The sequence below is a fragment of the Schistocerca nitens genome, chromosome 4 (assembly GCF_023898315.1).
Source record: "Schistocerca nitens isolate TAMUIC-IGC-003100 chromosome 4, iqSchNite1.1, whole genome shotgun sequence".
NCBI lineage: Eukaryota > Metazoa > Arthropoda > Insecta > Orthoptera > Acrididae > Schistocerca > Schistocerca nitens.
Genome location: NC_064617.1, coordinates 747,929,412 through 747,950,658, shown reverse-complemented (window position 1 = coordinate 747,950,658; position 21,247 = coordinate 747,929,412).

The following is a 21,247-nucleotide window of genomic DNA, read 5'->3' as shown; positions in this document are numbered from 1 at the left end:
TACTTGCTCCGGACACTGCGAGAGGGCTGTACAAGCAATGATCACACGCACGGCACAGCGGACACACCAGGAACCGCGGTGTTGGCCGTCGAATGGCGCTAGCTGCGCAGCATTTGTGCACCGCCGCCGTCAGTGTCAGCCAGTTTGCCGTGGCATACGGAGCTCCATCGCAGTCTTTAACACTGGTAGCATGCCGCGACAGCGTGGACGTGAACCGTGTGTGCAGTTGACGGACTTTGAGCGAGGGCGTATAGTGGGCATGCGGGAGGCCGGGTGGACGTAACGCCGAATTGCCCAACACGTGGGGCGTGAGGTCTCCACAGTACATCGATGTTGTCGCCAGTGGTCGGCGGAAGGTGCACGTGCCCGTCGACTTGGGATCGGACCGCAGCGACGCACGGATGCACGCCAAGACCGTAGGATCCTACGCAGTGCCGTAGGGGACCGCACCGCCACTTCCCAGCAAATTAGGGACACTGTTGCTCCTGGGGTATCGGCGAGGACCGTTCGCAACCGTCTCCATGAAGCTGGGCTACGGTCCCGCACACCGTTAGGCCGTCTTCCGCTCACGCCCCAACATCGTGCAGCCCGCCTCCAGTGGTGTCGCGACAGGCGTGAATGGAGGGACGAATGGAGACGTGTCGTCTTCAGCGATGAGAGTCGCTTCTGCCTTGGTGCCAATGATGGTCGTATGCGTGTTTGGCGCCGTGCAGGTGAGCGCCACAATCAGGACTGCATACGACCGAGGCACACAGGGCCAACACCCGGCATCATGGTGTGGGGAGCGATCTCCTACACTGGCCGTACACCACTGGTGATCGTCGAGGGGACACTGAATAGTGCACGGTACATCCGAACCGTCATCGAGCCCATCGTTCTACCATTCCTAGACCGGCAAGGGAACTTGCTGTTCCAACAGGACAATGCACGTCCGCATGTATCCCGTGCCACCCAACGTGCTCTAGAAGGTGTAAGTCAACTACCCTGGCCAGCAAGATCTCCGGATCGGTCCCCCATTGAGCATGTTTGGGACTGGATGAAGCGTCGTCTCACGCGGTCTGCACGTCCAGCACGAACGCTGGTCCAACTGAGGCGCCAGGTGGAAATGGCATGGCAAGCCGTTCCACAGGACTACATCCAGCATCTCTACGATCGTCTCCATGGGAGAATAGCAGCCTGCATTGCTGCGAAAGGTGGATATACACTGTACTAGTGCCGACATTGTGCATGTTCTGTTGCCTGTGTCTATGTGCCTGTGGTTCTGTCAGTGTGATCATGTGATGTATCTGACCCCAGGAATGTGTCAATAAAGTTTCCCCTTCCTGGGACAATGAATTCACGGTGTTCTTATTTCAATTTCCAGGAGTGTAGTTTCTTATCATGTCAAACACCGATAACTGATACCTACTTACATTGTTGCATAGATTGTACATACAACCCACTTATTCTTTTTTTTTATTGACTTGGTACCGTATACTGATTGGTCGGAAACAGTTTGAAAAGCTTGTAAAGATGCTGCAGGGTAAGCTGTGCTGCAAAATAATTGTTCAGAAAAAAAATTCAATTAGTTGCACCGTTTCCGACTTATTTGCCACTGAAGTCAGGCCGTCGCATGCGTAAATTCGAGCATTCACCATTCTAACCAAACGTGTTCTTCCTTTGGTTTCCTCAGATCGAAGAAACGTACCTTCAAATGCGCATTCCAACAAGTGGAAACCTTGCACTTACGGACTCACACACGTCTGTGTATTACCTCATTTTGGAGCGTGCGAGTGCCTGAAATTGTGCGCTCAGTGACCTGACTGATTAACGCTACTTGACTCGGAAGTGGAGCAACGTATTGAATTCTTTTCTTAACAGTTATTTCTCAGCATAAACTCCCGTGCAATACGCTTACTAGGTTCCCAGACTGTTTCTGACAATTTTGTATAAGCAAAACAAATAAGTTTATCTTGATACTTCAATGCTTCTCGTTTTCCTGTAGCAAATTTCGCAATCATAAGGTAAAATTGTGTTTTACTTTGTTAATACCTTACACTGTTGGTAAGCAGTGGTACTGTATCCTGTTAGTTCACCGTAACGGGCAAAGAAACGACGACACAAAGAAACGCAAGTACTGTGAATCTATTACACGTTAAATAGCAATAGACCACCAACAAGAAAGCCGTCTTCCCTCTAGTCAGCACTTATAAAAGTAATGCAAGAGAAGTAAATATACTGTTGAGGGCATGAACTTCTGTAATAGTAGTATTATAAAAATAAATAAATACAGCATCTATTAATTACTTTTCTATTGTTGCCAGTAGAGTCCTGTTTTAATTGATCGGTTTATAATAACTAGCTCGGACGACTTAGGGAAATTCCCTCGTAAGTTTTGTGGTGTTGCCGACTTACGGTACATAATGTATACTACAGACAATGCTTACATTTTGAAATGAGCAAAAATTCTTACTACTCATTGTAGATTTGAACGCCGTCTTTCCATTGGACGGTAAGTACAATACCATTAATATATAACTTGACAAATTTTCTTACACCCAGGCACAGTATCCTCCAATGCACGGGGGCTCGTAGCATTTGCAAACTCTTGTATCATGGCTAATTTGGTACTTGCCGGTGCCTCACATTAATTGAAATATCAGCTTAGGGGATAAGCAGGATTCAGAAACCGCTCCTTCACAGTTCCTAGTTAGAGTGCTTAAATTGTTAAATAGCGCACATTATTTCGAAGTATGACACCGTCAGGTGACATCCGACGATATGTCCACGTTTAAAATCACTGAGATCTGCTAACCGATCTCTCTGCTGAGGCCACAGCCTCCTTTTATACTATAGGATCCTCCTCTTAAATATAGTGGACAGTTGAACAGTACTTAGGACTATCCGGATACTTTCCATCAGATTATTAGTAATTCTGCGTCGTGCCAACGACCTTGCCGCAGTGGTAATATCGGTTCCCGTCAGATCACCGAAATTAAGCGCCGTCGGGCTAGGCTAGCACTTGGATGGGTGACCATCCGCTTTGCCGAGCGCTGTTGGCAAGCGGGGTGTACTCAACCCTTGTGATGTAATCTGAGGAGCTACTTGATTGAGAAGGAATGGCTCCGGTCTCGTAAACCGACATACGGCGGGGAGAGTGGTGTACTGATCACATGCCCCTCCATATCCGCATCCAGTAACGCCTTTGGTCTCATGATGACACGGCGGTCGGTCGGTACCGTTGGACCCTCCAAGGCCTGTTCGGACGGAGTTTTAGCTTCTATTCTGCGTCGTTAAAATTCATGTATCACTGATGATCGGATATAGTGAGGAAGGGGGGGAGTCGGGGAAAGAGTGACTAGCCAAACAATAGTTTACAAAAATGTTTCAAATGGCACTGAGCACTATGGGAGTTAACTTCTGAGGTCATCAGTCCCGTAGAACTTAGAACTACTTAAACCTAACTAACCTAAGGACATCACACACATACATGCCCGAGGCAAGATTCGAACCTGCGACCGTAGCGGTCGCGCGGTTCCAGACTGTAGCGCCTAGAACCACTCGGCCACTCCGGCCGGCAATATTTTACGGCATTCTAATGTAACAGAGGTATTGTACAAATCATGCACTTAAGAACACTTTACTAATTTCATTATATTATTAACAATATATCTCAGGTATAGATATCGTGTGAATTTATGCAAATAGCTTATCATATTTATATTAATTTTAGCCCATTTATCTAATACGTTTGTTAAATTTTTAACTGTAACATAAACGGCAGACAAAGTACTGGGTTAAAAGAAAATGCAGGATATAAAATCGTAGATGATAGTCAGTATATTAAACTAGATTCTGAGTGGAATAAGTATGCTAAAATGCAGTAGAAGGTTACGGAAACACTTAGGCTGTAAGAACTCAATGATCCCACAAAAACGCGCGGATTTAGAAACAATGGATGAATAATTCATGCGCAGATACACACACACACACACACACACACACACAGAGAGAGAGAGAGAGAGAGAGAGAGAGAGACGGAAACGGATATATCCGTAACTGCAGAGAACGGCTAGACGGGACGTATATGTCGTAGTCTTTTGTGGTCAGAGTCCATTTCACCGTGAAGGATACCTGGAATATTAGCCAAAATATCAGTAGTTTTATTATAACGTGGTCATAAACTCCGGAGAATTTTGTTGACAAAGATGCGTTATTCAGAAATATCCTCAAATATACTAACAAAACATTCCAGAAACTTCTACAAAAGTAAATTCATTAATACGAGAAACGAGAATGTAATAAATTAAATTGCATTTTGTTAACAACGACCAGTGAGACTACAATTCGATAACCACAACAACAAGTTCCTGAAACTCGCGGGTAACGCGTTTATAATGTAATTCGGGAAATATATTGTATCCCCTGCAGAGCTCTGTAGCATTACATAACGTGCGTAGTGTTCAGTATGCTGCAAAATGATAGCCACGTGTAGCAGAATTTCATGCTCTGGGAACAAACACGAAAGCTTACATAACCAAAAACATGTTTAAAGCCATTTTGTGTCGGACTAAGTTTACAAACCCGTCATTTTAATAGTTGCAACGTGGTATACAACTACTCACTAAAAGCACACTACATCACTGGCAGCAGAGGTACTTGTACATCCACTTCACAGCAGATCACTAATCCTCACTACAGAAGAAATAGGGAAATGAAGGAAGGATTGAACGAACGATGATAGGAAGAAGCGTTATAATTTAACTGATGAATTACTTTCGGGACACATCCGAGTAACGTGCTCGTTTCGGAGCGACGTTTTGACAAGTGTCATACTTGTCACCTTCTGGCTCCAGATGATCAACATTTTACTCAACTGAATTCATAAGGATTATTCATCAGTGTAATTCACTGAGAAATTTTAAAATTTTGTACGTGGCTGGAGCAGCAACCGTAGGATGAAACCTTGTATAGACAGTAAACAACCAATCACTTGCAAAATGGAATGTTTATTAAAGCACCTTTACCATGGTCCAGCGTTTAAAAAAATATCTTCTTCAGAAGAAAATACTGACAAGTACATACTGTGGGAATATTTTAACATATCTCTGCCATAACATTTAATCCAGTTGCCAATATTTCGTTCCGAAGAAGACGTTCTTTAAAAATGTTGTAACCATGGTAAAGGAGTTTTCGTTAGTCTTTCATTTCGGAACTCCCTGGCTGTTTATTTTTTTCTTCAGGAAGATCAATGAAAAATTTTTTATTCGCTTTATAGTTGAACGTTTGGTCTATATAAACGTTTATTAAAGGCAGTGCAATAGTTCAATTAGAGCTGGAAGTAAAATAAAGACTTTTTTTTTCTCTTTTTGGGTCATCAGTCTTCAGGCTGATTTGATGCAGTCAGCACGAAATCCAATCCTGCGCCAACCTCTTCATCTCCCAACAATACTTGCATCCAATGTTGTCAATTATTTGTTGAATGGGTTACTGTTCATAGCTTATGCTGCTCCATCTAGTTGCGTGAAACGTAATACGTGCCGTGTTATCCTGTTAGTCGTTCTTGACTATTTTTTACTGCATTTTCCTTCCCTTGCCGAGTTAATGAAGACCCTCTTCATTTATTATCAGTCTACCTTCTGTAGTATGCACCATACGTCAAACCATCGATTCCGTGCTCTCCTAATCTTCCCTACGTCCCTCATTTACTCCCATGCATCGCTGTTCTACAGATGTACATCTTCAGATACTTCTTCTTCAGCTCAAAGTTGATTACTGATACTGAAAGCCTTTTTGTGGCCAAGAATGTTCTAGTTCTCTGCGCTAGTCTGCACCTTGCTTAGGCCGCCAGTTGATATTTCGCCGGAAAGTTAGTATAATTCCTTAATTTCGCATACTTCGTGGTCACTAATTATTATACTTAGTACATCGCTTGACCCATTTTTGTTACTTCAAAACTCTTTCAACAGCGAACCTTATCATTTGTATCCTTAGGTCTTAATTTTTAATTTTTATCTGTGTCATTGCTGCTTCGATGCAGAGTGTGGACGCTAGTTGAGTGCCGGCCGCGGTGGTCTCGCGGTTCTAGGCGCGCAGTCCGGAACCGTGCGACTGCTACGGTCGCAGGTTCGAATCCTGCCTCGGGCATGGATGTGTGTGATGTCCTTAGGTTAGTTAGGTTTAACTAGTTCTAAGTTCTAGGGGACTAATGACCATAGCAGTTGAGTCCCATAGTGCTCAGAGCCACGTAGAGCTAGTTGAGTATATCTGTATCCATGTCTTAAAACCCTTTTCAATTAATGCACTTTGTTCGCATGTTACCCGTCCCTACCTATAGATAAACTATTTTTCTGAGTATTTCAAACGTCTTTCACAATTTCACATTTTCGAACGCTCTTCCTAAGTCGATATATCCTATGAATTACTTTTGCTTCTGCTATAAGGCAAAAGGAACTGCGTCTCTGCAAGGATATTAGGATTTCATGTTTTGTCGATAACTTTTCATTAGGGTCGGGAAACAAGGTAGGGAGATATCGGAAAGAGGAGAAGGAAGTCAGGCAGATCCCTTTCAAGGAAATCGTAGTCGTGTTTCTCTTTTGCGGCTTAAGGAAAGTATGAGACATCCCAATTTTAGCCAGTGACTGGTCTATGAATGTCGCTTCTGTTGAATGAGAGTACAGAAGAGATAGTTCAACGTAGCGTAGACCACGATGTCATTTGGACAACAAGCTTAAACGACAGTTAAAGAACGTAATTCGTCGTAGCCTGTTCGGAGGAACCGTCCTCGCGTTCCCTTAAATAATCTACTGGAGAAAAATCTAAATAAGGATTGCCGGAAAAGGAGTCTATTTACCGCTCTCTGCTAATTCAAGTCTGCTTCCTGAACCACATCGTAGCCTCGAACTCAGTACCGTGATTCAAAGTAGGAATCTCTGGAATGAAAATGTTGTTCTGAATGAGGTCTAGTTTCTCAAATATGCAATCATTCCAATGGATATATACTGATATAATCTGTACAGACCATATAGGTGTTCAATATTAGCGATTTACGAGGACCGAATTGTTGATGTAGGTATACATTAAGTTAAATTGTGCTGCTAATTTTTCACTAAGTGAATTTCGCATTAGTCCTGTTAGTAGGAAAGGCGTGTTCTTGCACATACACTGAACCAGCTGATACAGTTCTCGCTTCGCTTTTTATACTACCAAATGTGAGAGGAAAGCTTATGTTTTAAACAGCAGTTCCTTTTAGGGGACCTTTTTCCTTAGTCAGATAATAACGAACTATTTCTACGACTTTTCTTGAAAAAGTCCATGTCTGAATTCCTGCAGTCTGAAAATCTTAATTAAAATGAAACAAAATCAGTCTATAGAATATTGCGCATGAAGTAATAGCACTTTTCTTTAATCTGAAAAAATAATAAAATGGCAGGCGTTTGAAACATAGATGTAGTTTTGCTGTGCCGTTATGGACACACTTTTTGGAAAACTAACGAAAAAATCAAAATAGGATATAGCCTGTTACCCTTTGTGTTTATGCCCGAAGAGTAATTCAGCCAAATTTTAGAAAGGTATTTTTATTAGTTTTCCCTCAATCCATTCCGTCAACTTGAAATTGACGATAGCACGTAGTGGACAGTTTTATGTCGAACAGATTGGGAGTTCTATTGAACAGCACTGTATAGAACACGAGGGATATTTTCACCATCGGTACCATGAGAAATCAGCGATAGAAGGGCATAATCTAGAAAACTGACGTCATATTTCAGTAGACGAGACATGTGTTATGACGCTGACTAATAATTTCCGGGGTAGCGTCATACAGTAGCGAACGAGATAAAAATTTGTGACAACACCCTCAATAAAGACGGCAGCCTGCAGACAATCACAGCCAGGAACCCGGCAATCAGAACGTTGAAGCAGGTGCAGCGGGCGTACAACGAAAACATTATCATGTACGGCGCTAGAGTGAGCACCAATGACGTCACAGAAGGCAGCGCAGCTGTACAATGACAGCAGCAGCAACTAGACGACAGTCACCACTACACACCGGCCAAAGAGCGCTCGGCCGATCTTAAACCACTTGACATGGCTGGAAGCTCGAGAGTATTTTATCAGAAAATAGTTGAAGTAATGACGTAGTAAAGAGGTCTCAAGTCTGCCGAATCAAGCTAGGTTCAAATGGCTCTGAGCACTATGGGACTTAACATCTATGGTCATCAGTCCCCCAGAACTTAGAAGTACTTAAACCTAACTAACCTAAGGACACCACACAACACCCAGTCAACACGAGGCAGAGGAAATCCCTGACCCCGCTGGTCATCGAACCCAGGAACCCGGGCGCGGGAAGCGAGAACGCTACCGCACGACTACGAGCTGCCGACAATCAAGCTAGGCATCGTCAATATGTGACATATGCACAGAATCATTTGTACTCTTTTTTAATGAAGTATGAAAGAGGCTATTTATACGTATTGCAGAAAATAACTGCATAAAAGCGTTGTTTCCCAATTATATGAAGACATCATAAAGCCGTAAAGCATCCTCAGTAATGGAGCTAATATATATATGTGAGCAAGTAACGAGAGCCAGTAAGGAACGTGAAGTTCGTCTTTCACAGAACGCTACTGCGGGTGAAACAAACAACGGTGCTTTAGAGCTGTGCCTAGAGTGTTGAGACAAGTGCGTGATTAAGAGTAGGCTGCTGTACACTATCCAACGTCAGTCCACACATGTCGAGCTACGTCACAGCAACAGTGCCACGTTGTCAAAGCGGATTTAAACAATACTGACATACAAGCAAATTTCCATACACAACGATTACGGTGACGTGTGTAAAGACCATGACATTGATAACAGACAAACATAGCATCGAGCATCGATGACCCTTAATTATCCCGCCAATAGAACAGGTCAACTAAATTATTATTTTTTCCTTTTGTAAGGTAATTACTAACATTTCTGTCATTCTGTCATAATAAAATGACTTAAACAATGAACTAGCAAACTTGGAATTCACATTTAACTGTTCTAAAATGGAAGTTCTTTTCCAGTACAACTATGAAAACACATCGTTATTACTTGGTCATTATGCGTTCATCCGATCTAATACAGGTACCCGTATGACAAATTGCCTGGTTACTTATCAGATAAAAATCGTTATAAATAGTAAAAACTGTTTGATTTAACTGTTGAGCCTTAATTATAAAATCATGTTTGGCAGTTTTCTGTTACCATTTTAAGTTCAGCATACACTTTCAGTAAAAAAGCTTTTTCATCGTTGCTGTGACCGGCAAGGTGGCGCAGTGGCTAGCACACTGGACTCGCGTTCGGGAAGACGACGGCTCAATGCCGGGTGCGGCCATCCTGATTTACGTTTACCTTGATTTCCCTAAACTGCTCCAGGAAAATGCCGGGATGGTTCTTTTGAATGGGCACGGCCGACTTCTTTCCCCGTCTTTCCCTCATCCGATGACACCGCTGACCTCACTGTCTGGTCTCCTCCCCATAACAGCCCAACCCAACCCTCAACGTTTTTGTGTGTAATTTCTCACAACAGCGGAAAAGGAATGCCTATTTATGAAGGTAAGTGACCAGCTTAAAATATCTGTAACTTGGTCAAAATAGTAAACCTGGGTACTACCGGTTTATGTGAATAACAATCTGTACTGGCAGCACAGGAGTCTTAGGATCTCGATTATTATGGTTTGTATACGTTGGAAGCCATTTAGCGAGAAGTACTTCCAAAAGATATGGTTCAAATGGCTCTGAGCGCTATGGGACTTAACATCTGATGTCATCAGTCCCCTAGAATATAGTACTACTTAAACCTAACTAACCTAAGGGCATCACACACATCTACGCCTGAGGCAGGATTCGAACCAGCTCAGCGTGATGTGGACTCAACAAGTCGTTGGAAGTCCCCTTCAGAAATAGTGAGTCGTGCTGCCTCTATGGGTTCCATAGTTGCAAGAGTGTTGTCGATGCAGGATTTTTGAGCTGACCTGCCGATTATGTCCAGTAGATGTTCGATGGGATTCATATCGGGTGAGCCGGGCAGAATATTCTTCAAAGCAATCACGAATAAGTGCGGTCTGGTGACATGGGTATTCTTATCCATAAAACTTCTGTTGTTGTTTCGAAATGTCAAATACATGAATGGTTACAAATGGTCTTGAAGTAGCTCAACGTAGTTACACTACTGGCCACTAAAATTGCTACACCACGACGATGACGTGCTACAGACGCAAAAAAAACTGACAGAAAGCAGATGCTGTGATATGCAAATGATTAGCCTTCAGAGCATTCACACAAGGTTGGCGCCGGTGGCGACACCTACAACGAGCTGACATGAGGAAAGTTTCCAACCTATTTCTCATACGCAAACAGCAGTTGACCGCCGTTGCCTGGTGAAACGTTGTTGTGATGCCTCGTGTAAGGAGGAAAAATGCGTACCATCACGTTTCCGACTTTGAGAAGGGTCGGATTGCAGCCTATCACGATTGTGGTTTGTCGTATCGCGACATTGCTGCTCGCGTTGGTCTAGATCCAATGACTGTTAACAGAATATGGAATCAGTGAGTTCACGAGGGTAATACGGAACGCCGTGCTGGATCCCAACGGCCTCGTATCACTAGCAGTCGAGATGACTGTAAAGGATCGTGCAGCCACGTCTCGATCCCTGAGCCAACAGATGGAGACGTTTGCAAGACAACAATCATCTGCACGAACAGTTCGACGACGTTTGTAGCAGCAAGGCTGCGGTTCTCCTTGACGCTGCATCACAGACAAGAGCGCCTGCGATGGTATACTCAACGACGAACCTGGGTGAAAGAATGGCAAAACGTCATTTTTTCCGATGAATCCAGGTTCTGTTTACAGCATCATCATGGTTGCATCCGTGTTTGGCGACATCGCAGTGAACGCACATTGGAAGCGTGTATTCGTCATCGCCATACTGGCGTGGTTACATGTCTCGGTCACCTCTTGTTCGCATTGACGGAACTTTGAACAGTGGACGTTACATTTCAGATGTGTTACGACATGTGGCTCTACCCTTCATTCGATCCCTGCGAAACCCTACATTTCAGCAGGATAATGCACGACCGCATGTTTCAGGTCCTGTACGGGCCTTTCTCGATACAGAAAATGTTCGACTGCTGCGCTGGCCAGCACATTCTCCAGATCTCTCAGCAATTGAAAACGTCTGTATAATATTGGCCGAGCAACTGGCTCGTCACAATACGCCAGTCACTACTCTTGAGGAACTGTGGTTTCGTGTTGAAGCTGCATGGGCAGCTGTACCTGTACACGCCATCCAAGCTGTGTTTGACTCAATGCCCAGGCGTATCAAGGCCGTTATTACGGCCAGAGGTGGTTGTTCTGGGTACTGATTTCTCAGGATCTGTGCACCCAAATTGTGTGAAAATGTAATCACGTGTCAGTTCTAGTATAATATATTTGTCCAATGAATACCCCTTTATCATCTGTATTTCTTCTTGGTGTAGCAATTTTAATTACCAGTAGTGTATTTTCAGTTATCGTTTCAGTTGGACCACAAGACGCAGTAAACACAGCCCACACCATTATGGACCCACCACCAAGTTTGTTGGTTCGTTGTTGACAACTTGAGTCCATGGCCTCATGGGGTCTGCGCCATACTCAGATCCTTACCGCCTTCTATGGGGACTCATGTGACCAGGCCACGGTTTTCCAGTCGTGGACGATCCATCCGATATGGTCACGACAGTTCAGGGGAGGCGTTGCAGGTGATGTCATGCTGTTAGCAAGGGCACTCGCTTCGGTTGTCTGTTGTCCGCCGCACTATCCTAACGGATACGTTCGTCGTACTTCCCACATTGATTTTCGCGGCTATTTCACGCAATGTTGCTTGTCTGTTGGACTGACAAGAATCAGCGAACGCCGCTACTCCCGGTGGTTACGTGAAAGCGTCTGTCACTGCTTCGTCCGTCGAGAAATTGGTATTCTCGACACACACTTGACGCTGTAGATTTCGGGATACTAACGACTTCCGAAGTGGAATGTCCCATGCGTCTCCCTCCAAATACCTATCCACGTTTAAAGTTTAATACCCGTCGTGCAGCTGTCACCACGTGGCAAGCCCTATCACATGAATCACCTGATTACAAATGACAGCTCTGCCAATGCACTGCACTTTTATCACAGTGTACGCGATAATTCCGCCACCCGTATATGTGCGTACGGCTATCTCATGACTTTTGTTACCTTAGTGTATACATCATAACATTACTGATTTGTTTACTTTTCCTGTCTGTTGTTGACGTAGACTACTATGGGCAACTCGCAGTGGAAACCGTTTCCTCCTTGTTTCCCTCATCTTTCTTTCCCTACTTTTAATACTTCTCACCTTCAGCAAACCATAGTTTTAGTATTGTTCTACTTATCCTTGAGCAGTCTATAGTGAAAGAGATTTTGCGTATGTAGTAGGAAGAATGGAGGGAAACTGAAGGCTTCAAACTTACTGGAGCCAAATATGTGTCAGGATTGTATGAATACATGGTGTCTGTTCCTTCAGGCATTTTCGAAAGAACAGACACTACACATTCATATAACTGTCTCTCCACGATGGGCTGTGACTTCACAAGCATCAGTGCAGATGCACATTTACGTTCTACCTCGAGCTAGAAGGACATCGTCGAGGTCTGAGGATAAGTAGTAGCGTTAGGTGGCAACGTGAGGGACATGCCAGGGTAGCCGAGAGCGCTAACGCGCTGCTTCCTGGACTTGGGTAGGCGCACCGGCCACTGATCGAATCCGCCCAGCGGATCAACGACAAGGGCCGGTTTGCCGGCCAGCCTGAATGTGGTTTTTTTTGGTGGTTTTCCACATCCCGCTAGGTGATTACCGGGCTGGTCCCCACGTTCCGCCTCAGTTACACGCGTCGCAGACATTTGAAACACGTCCACAATATTTCACGATTTACACTATACGCAAACAGTTTGGGTACACTGATTCCGTCCTGGGGGTACAGGGTGGCGTCAGTCTGCTTTAGGCAGTGGCGCGGCACGAACCTGCTGTCCCGGCCGCGGGCGCGCGTGAACGAGGAAGTGTTTACATCGCCGGTACTCGCGCGTGTTGTTGTCTGACTCGATCGCCATGGCACACAATTTTCGAAAGACTACGCTCCAATTTACGTTCGACAACGAATTTGCCAGACACAAAGCTTTCGAAATAGAGCGTTTTTTGAGGGAAGAAGTTCGCTTACCTGCTGCAGACATAATTGGAATACACCTGTCCATTGTAAGCAGTACAATGTACGTAAAGATGACCGATGAAGCTGCGTGTGAAAGAACTCTCTCCGCTGCTCAAAGAGGATTTAAATTTCGACACTCTGATGGCCATATCAGCGATGTCACAGTAGCTCCTTCAGGATTGGGTGTGAGGGTCATTCGGATCTTTGAATTGCCGTTTGAGGTGCCAGAATCGATGGTTACTGAATCGCTGCGACCATATGGAACGGTACTTAGTCATACGCCTGACCGCTGGGCTAGTTTTAATACCTATCCTGTGCTAAACGGCGTGCGACAGGTGCGGATCGTCCTTACTAAACATATCCCGTCTTATTTATCCATTGGCAGATGTCGAGCTATTGTGATCTACGATGGCCAGCCACGCACCTGTCTTGGCTGTGGTGGAGAAGGACATATCCGCTCGGAGTGCATACAACACCGCGTCGTGCAACTGCCACATGGAGACGCGTCACAGCGAGAAGTTCCCACGCAACTGCCGATGACGTACGTGTCGGTGGCCCGCCGGGAAGTGTTTCCAAGTTCGGAGCGTGACAAGGACGTGTTTCTGCAAGAGCAGACCGAGTTACGGGAGCATGGAGGTGACTCGGAGAATATCCCTACACCCATGTCACGACAGTTGAGGGAGGAACCTTCCGAAAACTCACATGTAGCACGCGACGTGGAAGTGGAGGTCCAGACGGTGGCGCCGGCAACGGACCAACGAACGACCGACGAACACAGTGAGGCAGCAGAGGGCAGGGCACGCAAACAGCGATCGCCGAAGCGTCGCAAAAAGCGTCGCCATAGTTCGGGTGACACGTCCCCCCCTAGCCTAGGGGACACGGAAGATATCCTAGCCGAAGAACTGTCTGACACAGAACACATGCCTTTAGAGGACGCTGACAGGATTCCGTCCGATGGTGACCGGATGTCTTGCCTTTTAGATGGTCCCTCTTCATTGACACCGACTGACACAGCGCTGCCGACGAAGGAGTCAGGGACACCAATGTCCCGGCAGCCACGTCGAAATACATCAGCGGACGTTTCTCGGATGGATGACCACTGCGACTGGGCGGAACCAGTCGAAGACCTACAGGAATTGCCACCCCCAAATGATGACCACTCACCTACAGGATGCACACCACGGAACGACAACGAAGGAGGGCAGCCCGTTGGCGGGCACCCCTCTGAGCACGAATAGTGGACTAAAGCCCTTGGAGTTCTCAATGACATGACACGAGCATGACAACGACAACGAACCAAGCATATAAGGTGGGCACAGTGAACGTTAACACCGCACGTTCGCTTGCAAAGATGCAACTTCTCCGGGACATGATTTACGCCACAGACATTGATATTCTGTTGATGCAGGAAACCTTCAATGCTGCTTTTCCCGACGTGCATGGATACAACACTTATCTAGCGCCAACTCCAGATGGAGGACGTGGCACAGCGATACTAGTCCGGGAAGGGATTCCGATGTGTGACCTCGATTACCTTCCTTCGGCTCGGGGTTTGGCTATGACCGTGAACGGCATTCGTATCGTCAACATCTATGCACCCTCCGGATCTGACAATCGACAGGCGCGGGCACGATTCTACTCGGAGGAGATTGCCCCCCTATTCCAAGGGAGGTATGACCACATCTTGGTAGGGGGGGGATTTTAACTGTGTACTCACACCGAAGAATCAAACTCCTAATTTCAGCTCCTGCCACGCATTGAACACGATCTGCCGGGACATGGCCCTTATGGACACGTGGGAAAAGATCCATGGGCAGCGAGAGGACTACACGTATTTTACTAGCCACTCGGCGAGCAGGCTGGATCGGATTTATGTTTCTGACGGATTAAGAGATCACGTGTTGGCTGCTGAACGTTGGCCCACAGCTTTTACGGATCACCTTGCGTATTTATGCACGTTAACCCTCCCACGACAGCGGGTCTGGCGGAGTCGTAGTTCCTGGAAACTTAATTCCTCCTTATTGGTGGATCTCGAATGTCGCCAGCGGATCGAAGAAACATGGCAGACTTGCACTCGCCGTCTGCCGCTGCACCGTACGGTTCTTTCGTGGTGGCTGCAGTGTGCAAAAGTGGCGATACGTAGAGCTCTCATAACGTATGGCAAGGAAAAAGCGAAATGGCTCCGAGATACACTTGACTACTACTACATGGTGCTCCGCGACCTGTCCTCCAGGGCCCCATCGCCCGAACGTCAAGCGGAAGTCCATCGCATTCAGGCCTGCATTTTATCGATCACGAGACGTCGACTGGAGGGACTTTCGATCCGTGCTCGGTGCTTGGACAACGTCGATGGAGAACGTATTGGCATGCATCATGTGTCCAAGGGACATGCGCGTAATCGCCGATCCCTAATCACAGTCCTCCATGATGACGATGGTCGGCCCTTGACGTCACAACAGGCCATTGCTGCTGAGTTTCTGGAGCATTACCGCCTCCTTTTCACTGGGACGCCGACGGACAATCGGACAGAAGAAGAAATTTTGCGACAGATGCAATCGGAGGTGGATGGTCCGGATGCGGAGGTGCTATTGGAACTCCTAACGGAAGATGACATCCGGGGCGCACTTGCGAAGGGTGCGGTGCATAAATCCCTTGGGCCAGATGGGTTGACACTCGAATTTTACCGCGCATTTGCGGATTTAATGATGTCCCAGTTGGTATTGATGTATAACGAGTTACTGAGCCCTGACACGGATGTTCCGTCGCAGTTCATGGCGGGACTGCTTATACCAATACCGAAAACGACAGCGAGTGACAGCGCCCATCAATTTAGACCGCTCACGATGCTCAATACTGACTATAAGATCTTTGCACGAATGTTGGCGGCAAGGCTCAAGATTGTAATATCCAAGACAATACCACCAGACCAGGCTTGTCTAGGGGTTCGGAGCAACATACATTCTATCCTCGGCGAATACCGTGACGTAATTTCCCTGACGGAAGCTTGTCGCATGCGAGCGGCGTTCGTATCGGTGGATTTTGATCGTGCCTTTGACAGGATCAACCATGATTTCCTTGACCATGCGACGCATGGCGATACCACAGGATTTTATTACCGTCCTCATGCGCCTCCTTCGCGGCGCTTCTTCGGCGGTGAGAGTCAATGGCAGGGAGGTAGGAACGATTCCTGTTCGCAGCTCAGTTAGGCAAGGATGTCCCATGTCGATGATACTGTTTACAATAGCGCTCGAACCATTGATGCAGACTCTTAGACGGACTCTAACAGGCGTCCGACTCCGTGCGAGCTCCTTCACGTGTCGTGCAAATGCCGACGACTTGATGATACTCGTCCGGTCGGAGAACGAAGTCAGTCAGGTGGTTACCCTTCTTACTACGTACGGGGTAGCTGCGGGAAGCAGGGTCAACATGAATAAAACCAACATCATGCACATCGGTCGAGGGCTGGACGCTCTGCGAAGTCCGTTTACGACGGTGGACATCTTGCGATGCTTAGGTGTCTTATTCACCCGATCGCTACGGCAATCAGCGGCGGCGAGTTATCGACGTCTCCTCCAGAACGTCCGACTGCACATTCGCAACAATTCACTCCGAATGCACGACCTGCTCCAAAGGGTGGACTACACTAATGTTCACCTGGCCTCGCGACTGCCGCACTTGGCACAGGTACTGCCAATGCCACATGGTTTCGCTGACAGATTAATGGCGGCCTTTGGATACTATGTCAGCCAAGGAATGTTGTTTAAGATCAAATACGAGACTTTAACTCTCCCACACCATTCTGGAGGACTTAACCTCACGGATCTGCGGAACAAGGCTCTAGCTCCATACCTGCGAGCGACGCTACGAACTTGGAACCAGCGGCAACACGCCATCACGTCGGCCATCCTGGATGTGCTTCTTCCCACGTCCTTTGAACCACCGGTAGCAGTAGGCACCATCTCGCCCTCGTTTTCTCACTGATTTTAGTTATGTTCAGTTACAGATACCTTCTACCAGAATCCCCACTACCCGTGAGATATATCGATACTTGCGGCGTCATCATGGCAGCAATGTTGTCGAACTTAAATACCCAACACGAAACTGGCGACAGATTTGGCGAGCTGTCCACACACCACTGCTCACCACAGCAGCGCGATCGTCATGGTATACATTAATCAACCGAAAGACAGTCAACCGCCAACGATTGTACGACATTCGCATGGTGGATTCCCCGCTCTGCCTTATATGTGGCATGCAGGACACCGACGAACATTCTCTGCAGTGCGGTGGGGCAAAGGATGTTTGGCGGCTGACGCAACGCATCATGGCCCTCCTCCGACGCACCGACGAATCCACGATCACGACGGACGCTCTATTTTTCCCTGACCCTGTCTTTTTCCCCTCACACAAAACATCGCCAATCCGATGGATTGGAGGACACGCATCGCACTACGTGCTCTCGCGGACCTTGATATCGGTCATGGACTATTGGCATTATCTACTAGAACAACACGAAATCATCAGACGCCACTCTAAATATAAAACGCATTTTGCGAACTTTCTAGGCAGCATGTTTCATAACCCCCTGAAGCGGTGGGGAGTCCCAGGTTTACGTTGTTTCGAGGGATAGGATTTACTCCCAGTGAAGTGACGAGGTTGTCACTTCGGCCCTATATTTATTTCCCTTCTTTTTTATATGTGATTTTTCTTTTGGGACATTAAAATTAAATGAATTAATAAAATATTATTGTTACTAAAAAAAACAAAAAAAAAGAGCGCTAACGCGCTGCTTCCTGGACTTGGGTAGGCGCACCGGCCACTGATCGAATCCGCCCAGCGGATCAACGACAAGGGCCGGTTTGCCGGCCAGCCTGAATGTGGTTTTTTTGGTGGTTTTCCACATCCCGCTAGGTGATTACCGGGCTGATCCCCACGTTCCGCTTCAGTTACACGCGTCGCAGACATTTGAAACACGTCCACAATATTTCACGATTTACACTATACGCAAACAGTTTGGGTACACTGATTCCGTCCTGGGGGGTACAGGGTGGCGGCAGGAAGGGCATCCGGCCATCCCTGAAACTAACCTTGCCAAATCCGTTGTAACCACACCGACCCTGCGATTGCTGCGGGACTATGGCGTAAGCGAAAGAAAGACAGAACGTGGGAACGTCAGTCAGCCGAGGATGTGCTGGCATTATCCGCGCATGTGTCCGCGTGGCCCGCTGGTTTCCCTCTTCGCACGCCGGAAGAGAAGGTTCCGCCCCTTCCCGCCTCTATCGTTGCGCTGCGAGAGCTTCCTTGTTTCTCCTCAGCGTCGTGTGAGTCATTGTGCGCGTCACATCGTTGTTTATCGCGGCGTCTCTTGTTTATGATTCCATTTTGAAGAGGCGTAGTCTTGTGCCGTGATGTCGTCCATGGCTCCACATTAACATTCCAAGCACAGATAGCATCAGTTTTAGTTTTGACAAGTCCACTCATCATGTGCACCCCAGTTCGTTAGAAATTGATGATTACCTTGTGGATACAGGACCTTGCCTTTCAGAATAGGTTTAAACCACTTACTTCGATTCGTAGAGGTGAAGGTGGTATTGTAGTCTACCATCTACATCTACATGGATCACGTTTAAGTGCCTCGCAGAGGGTTCATTGGACCACCTTCATAATTCTCTATTATTCCAATCCCGTATAGCGCACGGAAAGAACGAACACCTTTATCTTTCCGCACGAGCTCCGATTTCCCTTATTTTATCGTGGTGATCGTTTCTTCGTATGCAGGTCGGTGTCAACAAAATATTTTCGCATTCGGAGAAGGAGGTTGGTGATTGGAATTTCGATGGAGGATTCCGTCGCAACGAAAAACGCCTTTCTTTTATTGATGTCCAGCACAAATCCTGTATCATTTCTGTGACACCCCCACATTGTGAAAAATTAAAATTCGGTGTGGGTCTCAGTCCTGTTGCGTGTCAGATTTTATCCAGTCCTTTTTACTGGTATTCACTCATCTGTCGCAGTGGATGTACAGCTTACTTGTTGAACAATTATGTGGCTGGAATATATTAGGAGAAACCTTTTTTCGCTACGATCGTACGAGGATGCTGCATCATACTGATGATACATCCTTACTCAAGTATATGTTGTATTCTTTTGTTCTCTATCTGGGACCCGCATTAAAGAACGAAAATGTATCCTATTACCACTGCAGGGATTTCAGCACGTTGTCATCCCATGGGCTACAGTTGTTTCTCTCCACAAATCGCTGGCTATTATGAAAAGTGGCTGTTCGTGAACGCGAACGACGTTCCCTTGGTCTTCTTCCCAGGTTGCAAATCTTATATTCTTACGTTTCCGACAAAATGTACTATGTTGCACAAATATTCCTGCTCCCCGTGATGATGGCGCGGAAATTGATGCAAATGTCCGGCCGTTTCCTTTGGAAACATCCTGTTTTTCATGTGTGGATGTAGAAGAGGCTGCAGGCTCCCGTCCCTTTGGAGAGTTGAGACTTCCCAATATCGAAGTGGAGGTTTCAGTATTGTTTATACTGCGCCCCGTTTTAACATGTACTCGAGCAACTCGTTCTATTACATGGCGCTGATGACCTCGATGTTGAGCGCCCATAAACCCCAACACACACACGTTCTATTACATCTCGCTTATTTACGCGTCTTCGACCGGCCAGTGTGGCTACGCCTGCCGATGTTGGCAGGATCAACTCCAAATTGCGACACGTACGTGAATTTTATATTATAATCAGTTTTCTGGGAGCTGATATTTTATCAGTGACTTACCACGAGATCCTTGCCTTTTCATTGGGGAGTACAGTGATCCCCCTGCCCAGCTGGAATGGCCGCCCCATTGGTATCCTGGAAACTTGTGGTTTCACGTTAGTCTTCCTACGCTTCCGATGGAAGTCACCTCATCGTGGTATAAGGTTGTCCACAATGCGATCCCGACCAACAAACGCCTACTTCGCATTGTCTTAGTCCGACTGGTCTTTGCGACACATGTCATCAACATGATATATTATCACACACGTTTGTCTCTTGTGGACGAGAACACTGGCACTGGATTTGCCGACAACTGGCTTTCCTCACCCGATCAGCTGAAGCTGCTTTCTCGTTTGAATTTCTTCTGTGTCCAGACTTCCCTGTTTTGCCTCGGATCAAGAATAATTCGATCTTGTGGCTCCTCGGATACTACGCCCACTACATAGTTGGGTGTTACAATGATTCTGACCCCTTGTTTTCCGTCAATATATGATGAATGCTCATTGGAAATGGCAGAGGCTTTCACGTTATCGTGCTTTATTTGCAAATGTGTGGCTCCTTGTCTTTAATCGTCAAGGAATTGGTTAGATTTTTTTTCTGTAGATCCTTCTCTCATTGCGTTCTTCCTATTGAAAAATTTGTTTCATTTCCAGTCCTGGATTTATGGAATTTTTGTCTATCAAGTTTTCTTCCCATGAAACAAATAACAACAAAAATAAAGAAAAATTCAAGGAAATATAAAAATAAAAATTTAAACAAATAAAAAAACCGCCCGAGTACCGTGTCCCTATGAGGGAGCAGCACAGTATCAGTCGGTGGGAGGCATCGTGGCCACGCCTTGGGTTTCGAACCCTGCCCACCTTGTCTCCACCCAGCCTGAAGCTGACAACCTGACTGTGTCCGTTCATTCCTGTAGGAAAAAAAAATGGGTTCACGCAACTGCCTAGGAATCAGGAAATTGCGGGTTCGAATACCGGTCTGAAACACATTTTCACTCGTCGCCTCTGACTCCGCATGAAGTCTCGATGCAGCAGATACCTTCAGTTATTTTCCTTCCCCTTCCTTTCTCCCCCTTTCAACTTCACTTTACATACAATGTATCAGAAAATCATTCGAAAGCGTGTCTCGTAAGTCTTAGTCCAGAATTCTCCTCGTGTGTTTCAATCGCATATTGTCTAACGCAAGTCCGTATGACTGTGTGCTGGTGTACACTACAGTCGTCCACGATGAGAGCACTTGCTCATAATCACTGCGATCTCTTCTT